The sequence below is a fragment of the Schistocerca americana genome, chromosome 2 (assembly GCF_021461395.2).
Source record: "Schistocerca americana isolate TAMUIC-IGC-003095 chromosome 2, iqSchAmer2.1, whole genome shotgun sequence".
Classification (NCBI taxonomy): Eukaryota; Metazoa; Arthropoda; class Insecta; order Orthoptera; family Acrididae; genus Schistocerca; species Schistocerca americana.
Genome location: NC_060120.1, coordinates 940,060,302 through 940,081,849, shown reverse-complemented (window position 1 = coordinate 940,081,849; position 21,548 = coordinate 940,060,302). Strand labels below are relative to the sequence as shown.

General features: G+C 42.9%; 1 pseudogene; it reads right to left on the bottom strand.

Moving 5' to 3' along the window:
- Positions 1-352: 352 nt before the first annotated feature.
- LOC124597223 lies at positions 353-470 on the bottom strand (annotated as a pseudogene).
- Between the last annotated feature and the right edge of the window lie 21,078 nt (positions 471-21,548).

Below are 21,548 nucleotides of genomic sequence, written 5' to 3'. Positions count from 1 at the left end.
TTACCATGCCTCTGACCGTTGGGATGTCTGATTTCCTAGAGTATCCAAGGCTGGTGCGCCTGCCACCATTATGGACATTTTACCTTTGTGTACTAGTTGTCGTTTGTTTTAAGTAGGTAGCCATGCAGGGGCCAGAGCCAGAGTTAGGGCAAGCACTCCGTCTTCAGGCCACAAGTGGCCTACTGGGACCATCCGACCGCCGTGTCATCCTCAGCTGAGGGTGCGGATAGGAGGGGCGTGGTCAGCACACCGCTCTCCCAGTCGTTATGATGGTTTTCTTTGATCGGAGCCGCCACTATTCGGTCGAGTAGCTCCTCAATTGGCATCACGAGGCTCAGTGCACCCAGAAAAATGGCAGCAGCGCATGGCGACCCGGAAGGTCACCCATCCAAGTACCGGTCACGCCCGACAGCGCTTAACTTCGGTGATCTCACGGGAACCGGTGAATCCACTGCGGCAAGGCCGTTCCCTGAGAGTTAGGGCGGTTGGATGGAAATAGACACCGAAATCAGTCGTCGTGATGGGATTCGAGGGTGGCCACTGAAATGAAACATTCTGATGGTTTGGGTACTTACCACAATCAGCATTATAGGAAACAGAAAACTTTTAGCACAAAAGTAACTTTTTTAAAAGAAATTTCATTTTCTAGCCGTACTATTTGTACTGTGAAATTACATTTGCAACACTATAGTAACGTTTGAACATCAATATCAACCGTTAGAAACAAAGGTTTGCATTTATATCACAAGTGAAATGTAGAAAGCAATGCCATGGGTCTTAATTGCTCAAACAGGCACACTTGATATTTGTCGATGACAGTGCCATGTGCCACGAATGGGAAAAAATTGTTTGAGTAAAACATACATATTTTTCGGCGTAGAATCCGAATACGCATTAAAAATGGGGACCTCCCATTTGAAAATACCAATTTGACCTCACCTACACAGGAATTGTAGTACAGACAGATGTCCCCTTTATTAATATTAACTTTTCACCTCGAACGCTTTTTTCGTGCTATGCTTCGTTTTTGGATATTTAATTGTCTCAAGTTAAAACAAACACCCATATATTGCACACATCTTCTCCTCCCCCTCTCTCTGCTCATCTCTTCCCACCTCTTCGCTCACAGACCGCCTGCCAGGAATGCATTCCAATACTAGTCGCTCAGCACGCCCATCCGTCAGTGCAGCCAACATGACAGGCGTTTCCTGACTTTTAAACCTCACCCGCACCCGTCCCGAACAGACCAACAAGAAAGCGAGTTCATATTTTATTGTCTCCAGTTCTGGCCCAAGTGTAAAATTTCAGGTCTCTAGCTCATTGGGAAGTTAGTTTAAAATCAACTGCTAAATTTGTATCGAACAGATAGGCACACAGTAAAGCGACGTAATTAAAAAGTATTAAAATAGAGTACATCAGCATCGGTGTACAGGCGTCTGTGTGATTTCTTGAAACTATTTGTTTTCCTGTGGGAGTCTATTGTGTGTGCGCTGTTTACTGGTGAACTCGATGACCAATTAAGTTGATTTCTTTGTCGTATCTGTTACACTTCCTTGAAAGCGGACAATCCGTCCTCTGACCGTGGCAGCATTGGAGTTTAGCCCTGCAGCAGGTGTTTCCGCATAAAAACTTGGGTAATAAGATTGTAAGTTTCCCATTATGTATTTCTGTACGAAATGTAGTCCAAATTTACCTCTCATTCTATGAAAAAGTCTACCTGTTAGCAAAACTATATACCCACTAACTGTTATCCAACTTAAACTCGTATGCTAACCTTTGACTCAGCAGAGCCTAATTTTAATCGAATTGTAACTGGTCTGAATAAATCTTGTCTTTTATATCGTTGCAATTTTCTCGAAAGCACAACAGCAAACAGCAACCAGGCAGCGGCGAAGTTAGATTTCTGTTTCTAAATAAAATTTCCAAACAACATTCAAACTGTTGCATACCTCATGGTGCAATGTGGTAATGCGTAATGACAAACCTTTAAACGGCGGGCTGGGGACAGTTAACTATTACTGTGAATTGATATTCCAAGACAACGATTTTAGAATGAAGTGTGTATTCAAAAAGACAGAGTAAAAATTCACGTGATCTCCACATATAACGCACGTCTGAATAATACTCTGCTTAACAAAGTGAACAATGATTTAAAAAGAGTACAATGTTAACAGATAATTTCTATAAAAACCAAACAGCTTAATCAGTTGATGTATGAATGCATGACTCAGGGAAGTGTGGTGGTCTTTCTCTCAACTCTGAGCAAGAGAACAAAGTTAACTAGCTGACAAGAATCATTCCGATAACTATCTGCGCAGTGCTGCAGTCTTACATCAAACTTGCCGCGCGGAGTGGCCGCGTGGTTTGAGGCGTCATGTCACGGACTTCGAGGCCCCTCCCGCCGGAGGTTGGAGTCCTCCGTCTAGCATGGGTGTGTGTGTTGTTGTTAGCATAAGTTACTTTAAATAGTGTGTAAGTCTAGGGACAGATGACCTAAGCAGTTAGGTCCCTTAGGAACTCGCACACATTTGAATATTCACAACCTCAAACTTATTCTCTTAAAAAAAAATCTATACAAAATTTAAATTATTTTCGTCTTTCAGTCTTCAGTCTTGCTGCCCTTTACAATGAATCTTTCTTCGTTTAAGAGATACAATCACAAGTCAACACACCACTACTAAATACTTTCGTCACCTGTCACTCTTCAACTAAGAATGTATCAGACTACGCAGAGACAAATACTGTGCCGCAGCAAGATCAAAGATTGTTTAAAAGTAACATAACTTGCTCTTGCTCTCTCTCTCTCTCTCTTTCTCTCTCTCTCTCTCTCTCTCTCTCTCTCTCTCTCTGACCTGTACATCGATGACTACCAAAAATAAAAATGACGTGCCCGTCCCACCTTACAGGAGGTAGTGGGAAGGCCATAAACTCATAAATCAGAGGAACTTGAAGATACTGACCTTCCAGTTTAAATGTGACATAGCATTAGACCAGCATTAATATGGTTTTTAGGCGGTTTCTCACAATCAGCTAGGCGAATACTGGGCAGGCATCGACGTCCCGCCTCTGGTACGTATTACGCAAACACTTAGGAAACGCCATCACACTTGAATTCAGAAAATCAGAAACACCTTGTGTCCAGTGCCACAATTTTTTCTAGAGAAGCAAGTACGTGATTATCAGAAGGATCAACAATTGGAAACCCTTAGAAAAATCGCAAATTTTGTACTACATAGTATGTTATTCTAGACCCAAAACGTTGCACATACCTGTTATAGAAACCGAAATATTAATGTGTAAAACTGGAATGAGATTTTCACTCTGCAGCGGACTGTGCGCTGATGTGAAACTTCCTGGCAGATTAAAACTGTGTGCTGGACCGAGACTCGAACTCGGGACCTTTGCCTTTCGCGGGCAAGTGTTGTACCATCTGAGCTACCCAAGCACGACTCACGCCCCGTCCTCACAGCTAGAGCACTTGCTCGCGAAAGGCATAGGTCCCGAGTTCGACTCTTGGTCCGGCGCACAGTTTTAATCTGCCAGGAAATTTCATGTGTAAAACTGTTGGACATGAGGGGTTTCTGCTCAAAAGTGGGGACGTGAGGGTTTCTACATAGAAATGAATTGCAACTAACGACGTTTTAGTATGATTTATTAATGTATCAATTGCAAAAGAGTGTACAAAATGTGCTGTACCGTAAACCGTGAGTTTTCTGTTTTTCAATCTCTCTTCCTTAATAATACCACATTTACGCTTGCTGTGAACTGAACTCCATTTCTTTTCTTTCATGGTGGTTCTACATCACTCTTGTTCTAAATAATTTAACAGTGCAGAAATAATAGTTAAACAATGAAACAATCTGATAAAAACTGAGTATTATATTAGTTGCACCACAATCATATATCGTTTATGTATGTTATTGACTGTCAGCCGTTTATCAGTCAGATACAACAGCTGAGATAACAAAGTAAACCACCATGGCAACCAACAAAAAGTCAAACAGAATGATATTCCAACTTATGTCAATGGACGTGAGGCGTTTCTGAACAAAACAGTAAAATTTACCCTCTCATAACATGGAGACTATTAGATGGACATGAGGTATTTCTATCACAATCAGTTGCGCTACCGTCAAAGATAAATAATCCACCATTATCTCATTTTGCAAAAACTATGGATATGATGGGTTTTTGATTTTATTGATTCACTTAAACATGAGATCTACACTAGACACTACACAAACACCGTCCTGGAGGGCGTGCTGGCGTCAGGTGAGATATTCGGCCACCAAATTCCAAAACTGAGGTACAGGCTGTAACCTCCCCACAAAATTTATTTAAATAATATGAATATGATTCTAATTTGGTGTAACCTCCCCACAAAATTCTTTCTCATTTGTAACCTTCCTACAAAATTCTTTCTGATTTAATCTAAGCTCAAAATTCATTCACATTTAGCGTGACCTCATAACAGAAAAATTCCTAAACCTCTCAACAGCAAAAATTATAATTTATATCGTTCACATTCAGTTTAACGTCCCAATAAAAAAATAAATTCAGTAACCTGGTACTGAATGTAAGTAACCTCTCAATTAAATTGTCGCTCACTTATGACTTTTCAATAATTCACTGTGAATTTAACCTGGTAAATTTTGGACGACAGCAGTGCTGCGTCATGGCCGTGAAAGATCATTCTGAATAAAGAAGGAAAAATTCTTACCTCAATGAAGTCGCCGGATATATCTGCTCTTACAATAAATTTTTCCGGCACAGCTCTGTGCAGTGCTGGCCGACCTATCTGTCATTTATGAAAGTATGCAACTGATTTTTCTATTGCAATAATCGGGATGATCATGGATGGCAGAAATTAGTAAATTCCTTAAATTGAAATGAATGGTTGTTAAAAGTTCCTTTTTATGAGGAAGATTATTATTACGAGAGTTTTAAAACATTTACTTGCGACTTGAGATAACATTAATATATATGCGCGAGGCTGCTTTTTACCTTATACAATAATACTCAGGCTCCGGCATCGCTGCACCGCGACTGGGCCAGCCAATACAATACACCAGACCAGACCAGAACAGACTCCAGACTAGCAACAACTTACTGCTACAGCTACACAGTTCCTACTGCAGTCAACACTGCTCTCTGGTCAGAGACCTTGCATATCGCAGGCAGCGCATGAGCAATACATCGAAATTACATCTGCTCGGACCTCTTACAAGTCTTATTCAGTTGCACCTACCGATTTCGTTTTATGCAGTCCACAATGTTATATCTGGCTTTCGCAAACCACGCGCGAGATTTTCGTAATCTCTCGCTCGCTAAGTGCATGTTATTAGACCTACAGAAAAAATGGAGTTGACCTTCTTGTGGAAAAATCAAGTCAATTAAATTTTGTACTGGGGTATGTTTTCACTTGAGACTGCAGTTTCTGTATTATTAAAAAAAGTGCCCCGGTCAGGATTTCTAATATGTCGTTTATGACTCTCCATCCTAACACTGAACAAAAATTTGTGACTCCACGAATTATTTCTCACATTGACCTATTTTGGTCTTCATTGACTGGCCTCATTACACTGCCAGCTTAGTCGAGCACCTAAAAATTGTGAAATTGATGTTTGTCTAAATTTCACCTAACATTTTCGTGAATTTAGCAGCACAAAGTACGCATTTACACTACTGGTCATTAAAATTGCTATACCAAGAAGAAATCCAGATGATAAATGGGTATTCATTGGACAAATATATTATACTAGAACTGACATGTGATTACATTTTCACGCAATTTGGGTCCATTGATCCTGAGAAATCAGTACCCAGAACAACCACCTCTTCAACACGATACCACAGTTCATCAAGCGTAGTGACTGGCGTATTGTGACGAGCCAGTTGCTCGGCCACCATTGACCAGACGTTTTCAATTGGTGAGAGATCTAGAGAATGTGCTGGCCAGGGCAGCAGTCCCGTACAGGACCTGCAACATGCGGTCGTGTATTATCCTGCTGAAATGTAGGGTATCGCAGAGATCGAATGAAGGGTAGAGCCACGGGTCGTAGCACATCTGAAATGTAACGTCCACTGTTCAAAGTGCCGTCAATGCGAACTAGAGGTGACCGAGATGTGTAACCAATGGCACCCCATACCATCACGCCGGGTGATACGCCAGTATGGCGATGACGAATACACGCTTCCATTGTGCGTTCACCGCGATGTCGCCAAACACGGATGCGACCATCATGATCCTGTAAACAGAACCTGGATTCATCCGAAAAAATGAGACGTTTTGCCATTCGTGCACCCAGGTTCGTCGTTGAGTACACCATCGCAGGCCCTCCTGTCTGTGATGCAGTGTAAAAGGTAACCGCAACCATGGTCTCCGAGCTGATAGTCCGTGCTGCTGCAAACGTCGTCGAACTGTTCGCGCAGATGGTTGTTGTCTTGCAAACGTCTCCATCTGTTGACTCAGGGATCGAGACGTGGCTGCACGATCCGTTACAGCCATGCGGATAAGATGCCTGTCATCTCGACTGCTAGTGATACGAGGCCGTTGGGATCCAGCACGGCGTTCCGTATTACCCTAAGGAACCCACCGATTCCATATTCTGCTAACAGTCATTGGATCTCGACCAAGGCGAGCAGCAATGTCGCGATACGATAAACCGCAATCGCGATAGGCTACATCCGACCTTTATCAAAGTCGGAAACGTGATGGTACGCATTTCTCCTCCTTACACGAGGCATCACAACAACGTTTCACCAGGCAACGCCGGTTAACTGCTGTTTGTGTATGAGAAATCGGTTGGAAATTTTCCTCATGTCAGCACGTTGTAGGTGTCGCCACCGACGCCAACCTTGTGTGAATGCTCTGCAAAGCTAATCATTTGCACATCACAGCATCTTCTTCCTGTCGGTTAAATTTCGCGTCTGTAGCACGTCATCTTCGTGGTGTAGCATTTTTAATGGCCAGTAGTGAACATCGTATTCGTCAGGGCTTCTGATTATGAAAATACTACGCTTGTAAGGTTTAAGTTTTGATCGAATTGTCAACGTAAGTAGTTTTTGCGTAACGTTTACAAAAGTTTTCCTTTACTCTCACGGGCCGTTGAAATTGATAATGTTAACGAAATAGCCGAGTATGGTAGTGCTGCAATAGCTCATTTAATACAGAACAAAAAAGGTTGAATATCGGGAATAGTTCGTGTAGTCGGAAATTTTTGTATAGTGGTATGAAGAAGTGCCTTTGAAGGTCAAATTTTCACACCTCTCATGAAAAACTCGATAGCCTTGACCGCCAGCAAAAATGTGTCCCAATACAAAATTTAAATATATTAAATTTCCTATAAAAAGGTTTTGTTCATTTTGTCTGTAGGATTGACAGTTCGCACATAGTGGGCGAGAGGGTATGAAAATGGTGCCCGTGTTTTGTGAATGCCAGATTCAACATTGCTGGTTGCATGAATGGATATCTGTAGGGGCAACTGAGTCGCCCTGTATAACAATGTCGATCCCACAGCGAAATAGGGGGAAAAAGGCAAAGGAAAAAGAAAAGCCGGCGGCGGTGGTCTAGCGGTTATAGGCGCGCAGTCCGGAACCGCGCGACTGCTACGGTCGCAGGTTCGAATCCTGCCTCGGGCATGGATGTGTGTGATGTCTTTAGGTTAGTTAAGTTTAAGTAGTTCTAAGTTCTGGGGGACTGATGACCACAGATGTTAAGTCCCATAGTGCTCAGAACCATTTGAACCAAAAAGAAAAAAAAAGAGACTAGAAACATTTCCAGTGTGATATGTGGCCTCATTGTTTTAATTAATTAATTAAATAAATAGTTAATTAATTTTTAAGTGGGTCAGTCAGTGATTTCGAATCTTTGTGACACCATCACGACTGCAGCACTGATTTACCAATAGACACACAGATTTCCTTCACGGTTAGTACTGAATTATGTTATTTGACAACACTCGGGTTGCGACTCAACAGGAACAAATACATCGGTAGTCCCAATATTTTTTCTCGTTCACTGCATCACCTTATTACATTAACCACAGTGCTCTTTTCAAAGTAATGACTGACACACCCTTTTTCGGGGGATGTTCCTGTTGGCTTCTCTACTGAATTCAGTGAAGCTAGAGACTGCTTAATGGGTATAAGTGGAAGACGAACGAGGAGTTGGTAGAGGGGGCAGGGACGGAATGAAATAGCACAGGCTACGTTGTTCTTGCTTTCCTCGTCAGGTGGCAGCACCAGCTGCAACCCTCACATTCGCCGACGGAGCAGCGTCGATCAATAGCAAACTTCCCTCCACGAAGTTCGTGTGTTCGCCGCTAGAGGGCATACCGGTGTCATTTCCCGCCAAAACTCGTCCGCATACCCTAGCGCCCGCAGATGGGATTGTTCTAGCCTGCGATAACTCGTAATGGCTTTCAGAAATGCAGCAACAGTAAATGGTTTCCCAGAGGAAACACATCGAGACTGTATTCCTCGCATGCCTGCTTACATTCATAAAATTCGTCTGGTAATTAGAGCAGAAGTGTATTTAGTAACGATAATTTTCGAAAAAATGTAAAAACAGAGGGCTAACTAATTTTTAATACCAATGCATAATAGGAGAGCGTAAATTCGTCATTTCCTTAATTTTACAGATTATACAGCCCTGTATAATAAAATAAGAAAAACAAATAATAAAACGAAACACATTCGGCATGTAGACCCGAACAGAGAGATTGTACTGTAATTCCTTCTTAACGGCACAGTTTACATCACCACCAAGGACAAAAATGCTCCCGTACAACTGGTTAGTGAAACGGGTACAGTGAAGGTTTTCATGTCCGGTGTATATTTCAGGTGAGACTAGTGGCTCGAGCGGCCGTGACCGATCTATAAAACATCCTGAAGATATTTCTCGCAGATGGGGACGAAACGTTCCTAAATACTTTGATATATTAACCGTGGCCTGGTATTTTAACCCACGACTGTTTAGCTGAGTTAACTGTATTGCATAGCGTAACATTTAGTAGATTAACTCGTCGGTTAAGTTGAAAAAAATGGCTCTGAGCACTATGGGACTTAACATCTATGGTCATCAGTCCCCTAGAACTTAGAACTAATTACACCTAACTAACCTAAGGACAGCACACATCACCCAGCCATCACGAGGCAGAGAAAATCCCTGACCCCGCCGGGAATCGAACCCGGGAACCCGGGCGTGGGAAGCGAGAACGCTACCGCACGACCACGAGATGTGGGCGGTTAAGTTGAAGCACTCAAGTATTTTTCATGAAGTACGTTAAGGAAATCGATCTTGCCACATTGACATGTTTAACTGTTGAGATGTATCAGCGAGATCTCTTCAGATATGTTGAGTTAACTACTTGTTTGGCAGTTGCAAGTAGGATTAATGTATCATTGCCAAACGACGGTCAGTAATCCAAAGATGTAAAATTACAAGGCTATACGACAGTTTACGTCACCACAGCGATACACAACGTGTATTAATTTGATTGTAGCAGGCCAAACAATGTGAAGTCGTGAGAAATGTAAGGGGAATTCGAAGCAGTCTCATTACGCTTTCAAAGCAATCTCATGGCAGATGAAGCCTGACAAAAACTTAACGTGTTCACACTTGTTGTTATCTGTGTCCCACAAATGTAATATTTTGTCAGTCTATAGACTGATGTTACTCGAATTCTAGATTACTAAACCCTCGAAAAATTGACAGTTGTAATTGGGACCAATTCGCGGTTCCCGCCAGTCTGGTATTGCCAGAATAGGCTGTAAAACAGAACATTTTGTACTTATTTTGTATGTGACATACCTTTGGACGCCTTGTACGAGGGTCACTCCAAAAGAAATGCACACTATTTTTGCAAAAATTTGGTTTCCATTCGTCATGTGTGAAAGTTTTGCAGTGTGTAAATACATCCTTCCCGCTTGTTTTCAAACTTAGTTCAAACTATTCCCGTGAGTGGCGCCGTCACAGCATGTCTTCAAGATGGCTGCTACACTTGACGTTCGTCAGAAGCAACGTGCTGTCATAGAATTCCTGTACTGTGAAAACGAGACAGTGGGAAACATGCACAAGAGGTTGAAAAAGTTGTATGGAGATGCTGCTGTCGATCGCAGTGCAGTTAGCCGGTGGGCAAGTAGGTTACGTGATGAAAGCGGGCACGGCAATATTGAGGATTGTCCTCGCAGCGGCAGGCCTCGTACTGCACACACTCCAGACAATGTGCAGAGAGTTAACGAATTGGTGACTGCTGACAGACGCGTCACAGTGAACGAATTGTCATGCTACGTTGGGATAGGGGAAGGAAGTGTTTGCGGAATACTGAAAGTGTTGGCGTCAAAAAAGGTTCGTGCAGGTGGGTTCCCAGGATGTTGACAGTGGCTCACAAAGAAACAATAAAAACGGTACGCAGCGAACTTTTGGAACAGTACGAGAATGGTGGAGATGAATTTCTTGGAAGAATTGTGACAGGTGATGAAACATGGCTCCATCATTTTTCACCAGAGACGAAGAGGCAATCAATGGAGTGGCATCATGCAAACTCACCCAAGAAAAAAAATTCAAAACCACACCTTCTGCTGGAAAAGTTATTGCTACGCTGTTTTTCGATTCCGAAGGACTCTTGCTTGTGGACATCATGCCAAGTGGAATCACCATAAATTCTGATGCATATGTGACGACACTGAAGAAACTTCAAGCTTGACTGAGTCATGTTCGACCACATCGGCAAAAGCACGATGTTTTGCTGTTGCACGACAATGCACGGCCACATGTCAGTCAAAAACCCATGGAAGCGATCACAAAACATGAATGGACAACACTGAAACACCCGCCTTACAGTCCAGGCCTGGCTCCATGTGACTCTCATCTCTTTGGGAAACTGAAAGACTCTCTTCGTAGAACAAGGTTTGAAGATGATGACTCCCTTGTGCACGCTGCCGAACAGTGGCTCCAACAGGTTGGTCCAGAACTGTACCGTGCGGGTATACAGGCGCTGGTTCCAAGACGGCTTAAGGCAGTTGAGAGGGATGGAAATTATGTGGAGAAATTAAAATTTTGTTCCTAAAGAATGTATCTACACACTATAAAACTTTGAAAAATGTAGAATAAAAGATGGATTTAAGAAAAAATAGTGTGCATTTCTTTTGGAGTGACCCTTGTAATTGTAATTAGAATGTAAACTGTAAATTGTGATTTCCGTTCAATAAAATACGGAGTAGTAAAATTTACGATGTTTTAGTAACAATGCAACATTTTTCCCCCTGTACTGTTCTAGAGTTAAGTCAACTCTCTTTTTGTTTTAGGTAAGCTGCAGTTCTCCATACGTAGGGTAGTGGTGTGTTTTGGTGAGTAATAACCTTAGACCATACACAGTTTGAACCCTCTTAGTAACAGAGGTGGTAGTAGTAGTAGTAATAGTAGTAGTAGTAGTAGTAGTAGTAAAACAGCGATGAACAAATATGAATGGCTACTGTCATAACTATGATTTACAGTATGCTACTGGGATGAGGATTTCATTAAAAAACAGTTTTTCCTTTTCGTACTCTATAATTGTAACGTGAAGCTCGCCACTGTTTCCAGTTCTATAAGAGAAGGATGATCGCCAACCTGCTCACATGCCAACAGAATATTTTTTTCAGGGTAGGAAACAAAGTGTATGACTTCATAAATTTCCAGCACTTGTTTTATTATTTAATAGGTATCAGTAACAACGGGCCTTAGCCTATGTGGCCTATTTATTTTTCGTGACTGTCTTACACTAATTGCAAAAGTGCGCAAAAAGTGATGAAACTATCATCCTGCTAAGCAAATCACTGAATGCTCTGTCCGTCCAAAAAGCTCCGAGACTTTTTTATTCCTGACATATAAGAGAAGTCAGCCCAATACGGTAGCAGTTTGAACTAACAACGGTTAACAACAGATGTACCAGTCAGTTGTGAGCAGACAGTGATAAGCAATGGACGTGCTACCGTAGTGTATCGAAACTGTTCTCACAAATCAAAATGGAGCAACATCTGTAAATCAGGTATTCAAGACATTCTCCGAAATGTCTTGAGGTAGAGAATTGTGTGTGCAAAGTTTGTGCTGCACGCCTTGATGCACGCAAAAAAAAAAAAAAGAAGTAAGGACGCATGGACGCCCGCCGCGACTTGGTTGAAATTCAAAACACGGACAGTTCTTTTCTGGTGCTGTCAATACAAACCTACCACAAAACGACAAAGTCCAGAAATTCGGATAAAGGATCAATCCTTTGACGACATAGCCAGCATTCGAGCCCATGTGACACGCGAGTAGAACAACATTTCACAGAAGTACTTTTTCTGATGGTTTTACATGATTACAAGAAAGTTTTGTACCTTGTATGCAAGTTCGGGGAAATGATGTAGAAAACCTGAAGCGTTAGAAGCACAATATTTAATGTTCTCCATTGTTTATTAGTCCAGTGTCGAAAGTGGCTGCATGTCAGTATATCCAAAATGGAAACAACGAGCGGTTCTGCCGCAGCCCCCCCCCCCCCCCCCTTCCCCCGGTGTTCCAAAGTTGCTTTATAATTTTAATTGAAGGTATAGCAGAAAGCAGGTGCCCAACGCAGGAGTGTCAAACCAGTAACATGTTGTGATATCTGCATTACGTATTTTGTTGATTAGTGTATTGTATTCATTGCACATAAATAATTTCTTGTACGAGGCATTTGTTTAAAGTGAGTACCGATTTGAAATGCCGCCACTGTAGCACCGCGGTCGGCCTTTGGCGCATGCGCGCTGTGTAGCGCACTCTGTTGGCAAGCCACAGATGCCATTACAAGTCATTCGGTGTGTTTACGTTTGTTTATGAGTACTTGGAGCGCCTCATCCTATTGAGAATCCCGCCGATTGTGAAATACGCGCTATGATTCGTTTTCTTAGAGCTAAAGTCGTGAAAGCGGCTGAAATTAATCATCAGGTCCGTGAACTGTGTGGAGAAAACATTGTGAGTGATTGGATTATACGGAAAAGGGAGGAAGCTTTTAAAAATGGCTGTACGAACGTGCACGATGTGGAACGAAGCGGGCGACCATAACTCATTACTGACGTTATCGAGCAAAAATTTGATGAAAAAGTGAGAGACAACGGACGCTTTGCCATTTCGACGTTATATGATGAGTGTCCTCAAATGTCGACAGGTGTGCCTTACGCAGTTGTTCAAAAATGGCTCTGAGCACTATGGGATTTATCATCTGATGTCATCAGTCCCCTAGAACTTAGAACTACTTAAACCTAACCAACCTAAGGACAACGCACACACCCATGCCCGAGGCAGGATTCGAACCTACGACCGTAGCGCGGTTCCGGACTGAAGCATCTAGAACCGCTCGGCTACACCGGCCGGCTACGCAGTTGTTACAGAACGTTTAAACTGTCGAAAGTTATGCTCAAGCAGCTTATGGCAAATGCTGATTGAGGTGCCGAAAACAAAACGTTTAGCCAGTTCTTTGAATTACGTAAATTGTCACAGACGACGAAACATAGATGACTTACGTTACACCTGAATCAAAGCAGCGATCCATGGAATGATCCAAGAAAGTGAAATTCAAGCAAACATTTTCAGCCCGGAAAATCGTGCTTAGTGTTATTTAGAACAGGAAGGGTGTGTTGCTTGTGGATTTTTTAATTTCTACGATTTATCGTGAGACAGTAAAGAAACTGCACTGTGCAATTAAAAAAAAAAGAAGTGTGGCATGCTGAGTAAAGGGATGGGTTTGCTTCGTGACAATACCCGTCAACATACTGCCGGTCGAAATTAAGAGACGGTCGGATCATTTGGCTGGGAACAACTTGTTCGCCCTCTCTACAACACTGGTCTAGCGTCCAGTGACGACCAAGTGTTCCTTGAAGAGGAATTTGGGTGGTCAGCGGCATTACGACGATGCAGATGTCAAAACGACCGTGTTGTAATCTTTATCTCATGAATTGGCAGATTTCTACGAGGATGGCACTCAAAAGCTTGCTCTACGATACGGTAAGTGCCGTAATAAATAAAAAAAAATAGACTGAAGTACAGGCTTTCAGGTAATAATAAAACTGCTACAAAAGGTCTTGATTTATTTTTGTTTGACAATGGTTCTTACTTAAAAACACCACTCGTACTTGTACACCACGATAAGCTACAGAACCAAAACTTTGCAATGGAAACCGCCCTATCTTATTGCTGAAAGCGATTTTGTGTTTCTGTCGACCTTTTCCTTCAAAGACCTTCTTATTCACGTATTTATCGTCAGTTATCCTCTCAATTCGTAAATGTTTACCGTAAACGTACATATTAACCTTGTTAGTAATTATATTTGAATGCCTGTTTCTAAAAAAATCAATTCATTGTCGACTTCGTAACGTGAAAAAGATGGAAAATGTAATGCATGCATTTGGAATTGATCTTTTCCCATACTGTCATCAATAACAGGTGAAGAATCATCCTTCTCTTCTGTCTCCGTATCCTCGTCCTTAAACAGACAGCAGTGTTTAGTATGGCAGTTGGCGTGAACTAGATTCAGACAAGTTAACAATTCCTCATCTACAATACACATCTCGTTCGATACGAAAATAACTAGTACATGTGTGCAATTTTTGGGCCACCCTTTATCTTAACGTAAACAGGCCGATCCTCTACAATACGTTTCAGCACAAAAATTTTCCAACGAACCGATTGATATTTTTTGAAAAAGATAACGTCAAGTAACCGGCCATTTGCAGCCGCCAAAGGCGAACTGACTGTAATATGGCATATAAACATGTCTACGTGAAATCATATTCTCAACGAGTGTGTATTTTCCGATATTTGTATCGCCATACAAGTCAAGTTACCAACTTATCTGATTAGTCTGAAAGGACGCATTATACCAATGTAAGACTACTCCCTCCGACCGGAACAGATCAAATCGGACTTCGTTTAAAGGTAGCAGGTTCTGATGTGAATCAAAGAACTTCTCAACACAGTGGATGAGATTCCAGTTATCAATCAGGGAAGAATCAGTACAATTAACCATTTTATTGTGTTTTACCCCTACAAGAAACAAATGATAATGATAATTAATTCTCATTACAATTTGTTGTTGTTAGTGTTGTGGTCTTTAGTCCACAGACTGGTTTGATGCAGCTCTCCATGCTACTCTATCCTTTGCCAGATTCTTCATCTCCCAGTACCTACTGCAACCTACATCCTTCTGAATCTCTTTAGTGTATTCATCTCTTCGTCTTCCTCTCCGACTTTTACTCTCCACGCTGCCCTCCAATACAAAATTGGTGATCTCTTGATGCCGCAGATTATGCCCTACCAATCGATCCCTTCTTCTAGTCAAGTTGTGGCACAAATTTCTCCTCTCTCCAATTCTGTTCCATACCTCCTCATTAGTTATGTGATCTACCCATCTAATCTTCAGCATTCTTCTGCAACACCACATTTCGAAAGCTTCCATTCTCTTCTTGTCCAAACTATTTATCGTCCACGTTTCACTTCCATACATGGCTACACTCCATACAAATACTTTCAGAAACGACTTCCTGACACTTAAGTCTATACTCGATGTTAACAAATTTCTCTTCTTCAGAAACGCATTCCTTGCCATTGCTAGTCTACATTTTATACCTCTCTACTTCGACCAGCATTGGTTATTTTGTTCCCCAAATGGCAGGACTCATTTACTACTTTAAGCAACTGATTTCCTAATCTAATTCCCGCAGCATCACCCAATTTAATTCAACTACATTCCATCATCCTCGTTTTACTTTTGTTGATGTTCATCTTATATCCTCCTTTCAAGACACTGTCCACTCAGTTCAGCTGCTCTTCCAGGTCCTTTGCTGTCTCTGACAGAATTACAATGTCATCGGCGAACCTCAAAGTTTTTAATTCTTCTCCATGGATTTTAATTCCTACTCCGAATTTTTCATTTGTTCCCTTTACTGCTTGCTCAATATACAGATTGAATAACATCGGGGATAGGCTACAACCCTGTCTCACTCCCTTCCCAGCCACTGCTTCCCTTTCATGCCCCTCGACTCTTATAACTGCCATCTGGTTTCTGTACAAATTGTAAATAGCCTTTCGCCCCCTGTATTTGACCCCTGCCACCTTCAGAATTTGAAAGAGTATTCCAGTCAACATTGTCAAAAGCTTTCTCTAAGTCTACAAGTGCTAGAAACGTAGGTTTGCCTTTCCTTAATCTATTTTGTAAGATAAGTCGTTATTCTACCAAACAGCCATATGATTCTCTGACGTACCTTATCATCTGCAGTTTTATCAGAGAGCTTAATACAACCATGCGTATGGGTGTCCGTGCCTTTTACCATCTTTTCTCAACCAGAACTGCATTCAGTTATATCGTTCCTTTCCGACACTTCTGTCTACGAAAATTTTGCGTACCACCGATGTTAACTGTGGGCTCCCAAGTTTAAAAGAAATAACTTACGCGCTGTGAACCAGACGTTATTAAATAAGTCAAGCAGGAGCGGTTACTAGCGGCATGGTTATGCTAAAGAGAGTCAAATGTGACTCCAGTCAGTGACAACAGGCTAGCTGCCCAGGAGTGGGGGGACTGGCTATAGGCGAGAGAACCAACGTTGACTGCGCTACGGCGGGAAATAGGCACCTAACCACCGTGACCCTTTCATTCATTATAAACAAAATCCTACAGTTATTATTTTCCGCCCCCCGGTAGCTGAGTGAGTGGTCAGCGCGACAGAATGTCACTCCTAAGGCCCCGGGTTCGATTCCCGGCTTGATCGGAGATTTTCTTCGCTCGGGGACTGCGTGTCGTGTTGTCCTAATCATCATCATTTCATCCCCATCAACGCCCAAGTCGCCGAAGTGGCGTCAAATCGAAAGACTTGCACCCGGCGAACGGTCTACGCGGCGGGAGGCCCTAGTCACACGACGTTATTATTATTAGTTGTTATTACTCGACAAGAGCGGGAAATGACATGGGTACATTAAAGTAGCCACCATTGCTACGAGACAGTGGAAGCTTGCTGTTAAGAAAATTAATTTACTGGCGATGAGAAGAAGAGATAACTGTCAGAGTATTCGGGAAATGTGACGGAATGAGCTACCAAAATGTGAAGTAGAGCAACACGATGTTGTGCCAACTGCAGCACTAGAGACTTGATGGGGAGATGAACGGAGCTGAAATGAATACACCCCCCCCCCCCCCGCAAAAACGCAGTAAGTTGGACTCAATATACTTTGTCGGAAAAAATGTAACGCCTTAAGGGGCAAAGTCATTTTATTTGCAATTGACGTGACAAGTAGGAGTACCGAAAGAAACACGCATGTCACAGTAGAGGATGCCCAGTCGCATCAGCACACTGTATACCTCCCCTCTGGCGTCAAAACAGGCTCCGAAGCTCACATGCAAACGATCACGAAAGTTCAAAGGTTTTAATGACGTTAACCGATTTTGGAAACGAGATGTTTCAGCGGTAACGGGTGAAAACTCGAATCCGGATTTTACCCACTTTACGTAGCGGTTGCCGTGATCGCCTCGGCCATCCGAGCACGCTTCGTTTCCGACTCACATTCGCAGCCTGTTATTCACTACTGACGAAGTCACTGACACCTACCCATGAACCGCGCATCCGCAGTCCCTCATTCCAGTAAGAGATCGGGCTCGTTGTACGTCCGCACTGAAATAAAGGATCGTTGCTCGGCACACCTTATTGACATATATCGGACATGGACCCATGTTCCGAAATCTCATCCAACGACACTAGAAAGTAACAGAGATCCCAGAATGAGATTTTCACTCTGCAGCGGAGTGTGCGCTGATATGAAACTTCCTGGCAGATTAAAACTGTGTGCCCGACCGAGACTCGAACTCGGGACCTTTGCCTTTCGCGGGCAAGTGCTCTACCATCTGAGCTACCGAAGCACGACTCACGCCCGGTACTCACAGCTTTACTTCTGCCAGTATCTCGTCTCCTACGTTCCAAACTTTACAGAAGCTCTCCTGCGAACCTTGCAGAAGTAGCACTCCTAGAACAAAAGATATTGCGGAGACATGGCTTAGCCACAGCCCGTTGGATGTTTCCTTTCTTCCAGGAGTGGTAGATCTGCAAGGTTCGCAGGAGAGCTTCTGTAAAGTTTGGAACGTAGGAGACGAGATACTGGCAGAAGTAAAGCTGTGAGTACCGGGCGTGAGTCGTGCTGCGGTAGCTCAGATGGTAGAGCACTTGCCCGCGAAAGGCAAAGGTCCCGAGTTCGAGTCTCGGTCGGGCACACAGTTTTAATCTGCCAGGAAGTTTCAGTAATAGAGATACTCAGACAAATGCTTAAATAAATAGACAACACCGAATGCGACCACTGCCCCAGTCCCGTACCGCCTGTTCGTGGATAGGTCGACTTTACAGTTGGAATCCGCCACGACCGGGACCAGGGGGACTGGGGCGATCCCGAATGAAGAAAACGCACCGATTATGACAAAGAAAAAGAATTGGTTCAAATGGTTCAAATGGCTCTGAGCACTATGGAACTCAACTGCTGAGGTCATTAGTCCCCTAGAACTTAGAACTAGTTAAACCTAACTAACCTAAGGACATCACAAACATCCATGCCCGAGGCAGGATTCGAACCTGCGACCGTAGCGGCCTTGCGGTTCCAGACTGCAGCGCCTTTAACCGCACGGCCACTTCGGCCGGCAGAAAAAGAATTATATTTAGTTAATTAGAATAGGATAGTAAGTTAGGAACCTGCAGCGATTAGTTAACCCTCGCCTGCCCTGTGCCAGGGGCTTGCTCATAGGGATTAGCTCTATGAGCAAGGCATCTAAGTAGGTTTATATTATTAAAAAGGGCACACTTGTAACGCTGCAGGCAGTTAGTATTAACCAATCGTAGTAACTAGAAATTATGTTACCTAGTAAACTAGAAGTAGTCTGCCTAGTAGAAATCGTAGAACTGTCTGTAGTTAAGGAAAATATTAAAGCTGCTATTGTAAATTTAGAAATATAGGACCCACTAATCACTAAGGTGGTGGGTCATTATTGTATAATTATTATGAAAGAAATAAAGAATTTAAAAAAAAAAATGTCTCCCAGTACCCCAAGCAAGAAATACATTTGCTGCCTTTGGGAATGGACAGCCTCAAACTCAATTTATATCGTTACCACCACTACTACAACCATAATCACTACCATCACCACTACCACCACTATAACCAGCATCATCACGATTACCACCATCGCCACCAGTATCACCACCACCATCTTCAACTCACAGACATAACTATAATCAGCCTTTTCACACTCACTACCGCCTCTTCGGCTGCAGCCATCAATTTTGGTCTTGCAAATTTTCCAATGTCACCCCAAAAATTATGACAGCATGCAAAGCAACGATTTATAATATGTAACTGGAAAAATGTCTACATTGAATATGATGAACTAAAAAAGAAGGCAAAGGCAATCCAGAAATGTTCTATACTTCCTAATGAGTTCAGTGTTTGTCAGAAATCGAAATGGCTATTAAAAATCAGACATTTTTCATGACACTGGTAGCTAAAACACTATATGAAGGACGATATTTCCAAATAAGGTACAACAAATCATCAATCACGTTCCCACACAATCCTTGTTTCTCTTGCATTGATCCTCTGCAGTCTAAAAAAAACTCATTATTTTACTGCTGTATTCATTATGTTTTCGCCGTAATGAAAACAGAACGGTGGGAATTAAATTACCTCCTCCAATTAGAAGACCGAAGGTTTCATCCCAGCCTTAGGTTAATGAGCTGCAGAAACTGCTGTAGCCAACATCTCCGACGCCACTGCGTATAGCTTGAACTTGATCTGTCTTGTAACAGAATTTGCACCTCCACCAGGGCCAACATTTGTACTTCAACCGTTATTTCATTATCACGCACCTTGTTAGTCAGTATATTTCACGGCCATGCCCCCTCTGTGTTCCTGCTTTTTAAGATTTGATTGTGGCTATAAAGCCGAAACCGTTTATCCATACAGATAAACTAAAATGTGACCAACACTGCCAATTCTTCGATTTATTTAGATTCCAAAGTCACCGGTCTCCTTCAAAAGGCAAAGCCACGTCATCTTCTTCTTATCTTTGTTTTTTCTTCAAGTAATAAAGCAGTCTTTCAGACGGTACTGCTATTTTCATCTACATTCTGCAATAACTCAGCTGTAGTGTGTGGGGGAGGATACTCTGCGTACCACTGGCACTAAACCTCCCCTTCCTTCCCCCTTTTCCATGTCCGAGTCGGGAAAGGTTCGCGGGAAGATCGGCTCCTGATAGGCCTTCGTGTGAACTCGAATCTCTCTGCTTTAATGTCTCTCGACCTTTGTCGGGAGCACACGCATATCTGTGAAACTAAGCAAATTTACGCTCGGTTACTAAGTGGATATTGACATAGTGGAGTGAAGGAGTACAGTTCAAATAGCTCTGAGCACTATGGGACTTAACATCTGTGGTCAGCAGTCCCCTAGAACGTAGAACTACTTAAACCTAACTAACCTAAGGTCATCACACACATCCATGCCCGAGGCAGGATTCGAACCTGCGACCGTAGCAGTCGCACCGTTCCGGACTGCGCGCCTAGAACCGCGAGACCACCGCGGCCGGCCATGCACTATTGGTCTGCTGATAATCCCGTTGGCTTCGTCAGTGTCCATGGAGTGTACACGCGTGGTTTGGGGTAGTGAACCAGCAGCCTCGTGGTTCCAGACTGAAGCGCCTAGAACCGCTCGGCCACAGCGGCCAGCAAGAAATACAGTTCTACAAGATGGAAAAGATTGCTACAGGTATGTAGAACGTATTATTATACTAATGCAGCCTAAATCTCAAAGTTTTCCTATTTATATTACATCTTTTTCGATGCTTGTACAAAACGACCGTGATTTGCCAAACTTGCATTTTCAGCGGGAGCAAAAGTAGTATATACCACAATATACCGCGGACCTACAACTCGAAGGCTATAGATTGATCAATTATCTGATGGAACTGACAAGAATCAGTTGGCTAAATCTGCCTGCACTTCTGTATAACGAATGTTTCCTCGGGCCCGTACGTCCCACATATCGTATCACAACATGGTGCCGTGCCTCGGTCGATATAGCTTGCAGCGTGACAGGCTTAGAAACTACACACATAAAAAAAAGAGTTTTGCATCACCCCGAATCCCACAACTCCTGAAAATAGACGTTGACTGTGGATATTGTATCACAGACACAGACCCTTTGACTGTTCAGAGATGTTGCTGAACCCGCCCAAAGATGTAAACAACCATGCATGAGCAGCGCCTATTAGACGGAGGGGGTCAGACAGTCGATCATTTGCAGTCATTTCACCAGCAAGGAGGTACACGGCTCGTGTTGTCTGTAGCTCAACCATGCCTAGACGGTCAATACCGCGAATCGATCGCGTCCGCATTGTTACTTTGTGCCAGGAAGGGCTCTCAACAAGGGAAGTGTCCAGGAGCCTCGGAGTGATCCAAAGAAATGTTGTTCGGACATGGAGGACACACAGAGAGACAACAACTGTCGATGAGATGCCTCGCTGAGG